Source organism: Helianthus annuus, chromosome 8, assembly GCF_002127325.2.
Source record: "Helianthus annuus cultivar XRQ/B chromosome 8, HanXRQr2.0-SUNRISE, whole genome shotgun sequence".
NCBI lineage: Eukaryota > Viridiplantae > Streptophyta > Magnoliopsida > Asterales > Asteraceae > Helianthus > Helianthus annuus.
This window is the reverse complement of record NC_035440.2, coordinates 142,824,937-142,829,896: the sequence shown is the minus strand read 5'-3', so window position 1 is coordinate 142,829,896 and position 4,960 is coordinate 142,824,937. Positions and strand designations below refer to the sequence as shown.

General features: G+C 36.8%; 1 long non-coding RNA gene across 1 annotated transcript; it reads right to left on the bottom strand.

Moving 5' to 3' along the window:
• Window positions 1-3,573: 3,573 nt before the first annotated feature.
• LOC110910271 lies at window positions 3,574-4,650 on the bottom strand. Its single transcript, XR_002575961.2, has 2 exons — window positions 4,085-4,650; window positions 3,574-3,995 (listed from the first exon to the last, which is right to left on the bottom strand). It is a non-coding gene; the product is annotated as an uncharacterized LOC110910271 (long non-coding RNA).
• Between the last annotated feature and the right edge of the window lie 310 nt (window positions 4,651-4,960).

Below are 4,960 nucleotides of genomic sequence, written 5' to 3'. Positions count from 1 at the left end.
TCATGCTAGTTACTTGAAAAAATATGGCAAAATGGTCCTGTATGCTTTCCTAAGTGCCAGGAAGTAAAAGTGTCACTAAAAGTTGTATAAAAGACACTTGGCGGATTAATTAAGCACTTTAACGGAACGATACCCAACCGAACAACCGGACTTTACCCGGGACACAAAAATATTACTAAAAACATTGTTACACTTTTTCTGAACTAGTATTGGTTCCCGGACACTATAGCACCTTGCATAATACGCGGTACACACTAAACACTAGACATAGCACTAAACTCCCACTAATTAACTTATTTACCCACAAATTTACATCTTCCCCCCCCCCCCCCATGTGTATAACCGTCCCCATGGGACCTCCATCACACAATTTCTATGAATCTTACAAATTCCCATGTGATCACCTAGGAAATGTCAAGATTATGATTGGACTTGTACTCACCATTAATACTTACACTTAGCATCCTTCTAATCACCAAATACACACCAAAACTTACACTAAACCCCCCCCCCTAATTCTTTACTGATTTCGGCTCACATGGCCCCACAAGATATTTTATTTGAATTTTGTACATTCCCTATGTAATCTCTATGGAGATTATGGATGATTATGTTTGGTACTTCCTAGACATATAATCCATTGGTTAAAAGGAAACTAGGTTATAAGCATCACCATTATCCTCAACACTTCATCACAAAAATTTCTTTCCCCCTCCCCAAACAAGCTACGGCCGAAACCCTTGTCACCACCATCTTTATTTCCAATTCTTGTTCAAGTGTTCTAAACCCACTACAAGGTGCACTAAGGCGAATCGCGGAGTGTGGAGCTCACGGATCATCAAGGACCTCCCTCGTTTGTCTTTAACCACTCATATTTCACCTTGTTTCTTCCCTAGCTTAAAAGCTAGTAGTAAGTCCCTCTGATCCTCATTTACTTCTCATTTATGGTGATTAATAGTTATGTTGTGATGTAACCACAAGAACACTAAAAGATCATGAACACAAACTTGAACATAAAGCTAATATGATGATGTAATAAGATGAAATCTTGTTAAAATAAAGTTGTTTTGATATTGTTATTATTTATTTGATGATTACTAGTAATAGGGTGTTTAACATTATGGGTGAACTTGTTAAAATAAGATTAAAAAGTTAAGTTAACAAGTTCGGAGGTGATTAGTGAGCTACTTAAAAAGAATCACCTTCATGTTTCAACATAAACTTGGTAACAAAGTGGTATCTTGAAAAAAATAAGTGAACTAAGTGAGTAGATGGTCTTATGGACCCAACATTTACAAATGATTTTTCTAGACAAACCAAGTTAAAAGACGGGTTTTTGAAGAATCATGATTTTTACACTATTTTTGAAAGAAATAAGTATACAAGTACTAGTAAGACATGAAAACGTAGTACATAGATATTTTTGTAAAATAAGTTCACAAGTTGTGAACATCTAGAAATCCCGAGAGCGCGATTTTAACAAAAATAAACACACTTTGGAGGGTAACTAAACCCACTAAACACCCCACTAAGTTACTACGCGTTTTTACTAAAAACCAAGTTCATGTTATCATGTAAAGTGCATTGTTTTGCACTTGGTTAGTGTAATGTTGTCCAATAACTTGTTGATGATTGCTGAATAAATTTTTTTAAAAGAAAATGATATGCTTATAAGCATGGACACCTCCATTTACAAAGGGAACTCTGGCGAAATTTTTCTAAAAATCCAACACTTAAGAAATATTTTACTAACAAGTGTTTACAAATATATTTTTAACTTAGTTTCCAAAATAAACTTCGCCATCGTTGTTGTTACAAAATACCAAGTATCGGAGGTTGATTTTACAAATAAAAATGGATAAGTATATATTTAAAATATATATTTTATACAAGAGACTTGTGTGACTATTTGTTTATTTGGTGAACTAGTTATATTATTTTTAGGGTAAAGTAATATAACTTAATACATATCATGGGAAATTACAAATCCAAAATAATACCGAAACTTTCACGGGATAAATATTTGAGTTACGCAATGTTATTGCAAAACTGAACGCTAAAACGTAACTTATGTAATATTTCAGAAAATACACTTACCCATACATTTTTGGTAAAATATTATTTTGGAAATTAATGAAGTAAAATGTATTATTTTTGGAAAAATATATATATTTTGAATTAAGATGTTTTTGGACAAATAATTTAAATATATTTTTCTCAGTGGGACTTAAAATATATTTTTCGGAATTACACTAATACATGTATAAATACCCCCATCCTTGGGAAGGAAATACGAAGTTAAAATACTTGTGAAGTATAAATACGAAATATTATTTAATGATTATTCCATAATAAAATATAATTTAAAGTTAAGATAATTATTTTAACTAATAATTAAAACTTGGAATAATGTTCGGAAACTTAAGAGTCGCAACTCAAAAACATTAAACCCTAAAGCCAAGGCACGGCCCGTTCGTCTAATAGACATTAGTACGTGTAGTTCGTCGTGTAGCGGACAAAGTTTGGGTTGACGATTCGATTCAGAGGACGCAGTACAGTGAGTTCATGTCCCCCTTTTCTCTTAACTGTTTTCAGTTTTATACTTCAGGGGTGGAATACATGTTACAATTACTACAGACAATTTTATACATGGTATGGTTAGCTTAAGGAGGGTTTACTACTAGATCATGTAAAGGGTAGGTATAACACTTAAGGACATCAATCCTCGTTGTTAGGACCGACGGACATAAGTGATAGATCTATTTGGGTGTAGCGAGCCCACACCCATGAGGCCGGGGCGGCCCATAGAGGTGACTATGTCTTACAGCCGAAGCCCGGTAACAAATTTGCTAGGTTTGAGTCTTCCTGCACCTTTTCACACATACCAGTGGCTTTGCAACCCATTGGTGATCTCTTTTTCCTTATTGCTACATACCAGGGACTTTTATTCATACTTTGAAGGTTTATACATACTCACTTTTACATGAACTCGCTCAACTTTTGTTGATTTTTCAAACTACATGTATTTCAAGAAATTAATGGATCTGGCGAAGTGTGCAATTGTGTCAAGCTGCGTAGTGAATAACGATGTTATCCAAGTTTAGGAGGTGTAACCCTTACCTGGACGGGTTACATGTCTTTAAACCACGTTTTATTTAAGTCTTTTGTTGTGTCATGTGAACACGTTTTAATCTTGTCATGGTTGTAACTTGTTTTATGTGTCGACATTTTCAAACAATGATGTTGTGGTATCTTTAAACTTAATGAATGGATGATCATCTTGTGTTTTATTTTCATATACCATTGTTATGATTGTTGTTATGGTATTAAGAAGTCACACAAATTAAACCCACGCTTCTGCAAAAGCCAGGGTGTGACAGTCGTAAGAAATACTATATTTGTATTTGTTTTTATAAAAGTTTCTCGGATCCAAATAGATTCTTCTTATAATAACACGCGTTTTGGTTTCGGATTTTCTCAAAAAACGGGCAGAGTTTCCTCTGTTTTTGGACGCCCCCGACAACATAAGTTGTCGTTATTTTTCAAAACTCAATCAAGATTCAACAACGTATATGTATATAATCAATTTATATAAACAAGCTAAATAATAATCCAAGTACTTTTAACTAATAATTCATGTGTTTGATCGGTTCGGGAGCTCGATTTCGCGTAAGTAAACAACCATTAATTATATATAATAAACTATGAACGTGTCGTTATCTTTACCAAATCTTTCGTATCGATATGTCGAGTTGGCTGACTGAGTTGACCGAGTCAGCTGAGTTGACTCGGTTTGACCGAGTTGACCCGTGCCGAGCCGAATCTGACGCGAACCACGAACCAAGAGACCCGAGAGCCTGAACTGAAATCTGAGTTGTGTTTGACCGCGGCTGAACTAACCGAGACCCGAAACCGAACTATATGAACCTCTTGTTGACCCGAACTTGTGCAACCAAGACTGACCCGCAACTGAACCACCCGACCATCTCTTGGACCTAACCCGAGCACCTCGAACATCATCAGCTTCAACATTAGAGAACATAGGAAGAGAAGAAGAGAACAATAACTGAAAATCAACTCTTACCGGACCTTTCGTTTTCAACGTCATCCACTGCCGCCGGAACCGTCGTTCACCACCGCCGCCGCCATATGACGTCGTTACCTACCTCCTCAGTCTATCTCTACTCCCAGTCTATCTCTCTCTCTCTCTCTCTCTCTCTCTCTCTCTTGTCGCCGCTCGCTATTTCACGCGCCGCCACCAACTGTAGTGGCCGGCGATCATCGTGGACACAGGGGGGTTGTGTGGGTTGGTGTGTCAAAGAACCAGAAGGCTGGTGGCCGTTGCCGGAGCAGAGATCATCGGAGGGGGGGGGGTGGGTGTCGCCGGCAGCCGGCTCTTGTTTGGGGGTCACAGAGAAACCGAGAGGGGGTATGGGTGTTGTCGCCGATTCTGAACAAGGGGAGAAGAAGAAGTAGTGTTATGCTCTGATTGTTGAAATCTCTTTTTGTGTTGCAGAGATAGATCGAGAGGGGGTATTTGTGTTGAGGGTTGCTAGTTGTAAGTGTGTGTGTTGTCTGCTTATTTGAAATTGAGAGAGAGAGAAAGACTTTATTCTTTGTGTGTGTATATATAATTGTTTAGAATGAAAAGAATTTGGTAAAGTACCCCTTATTTATAGAGTTTAGATGTTTCAAAAATCTCTTGTAGAGATTTTGTAGAGATTGTGTAAATCTTGTATAGATTTTGTAAATCTTATATAGATTTTATAGAGATCTTATGGAGATTTTATAGAGATTTTATAAGATCTTTTAATTGAAGTCGAAGACAGATCCATGGGGAGTCTGTTCGAGCAAAAGGGAGTTTGTGGATGCTGATGATATCAAACTGTAACACCCCGTGTTTCCGAAGGTCAAAGTCAAAGTCAAGATTGAATTCAAAGGAAGAAAAGATCGCTAATTG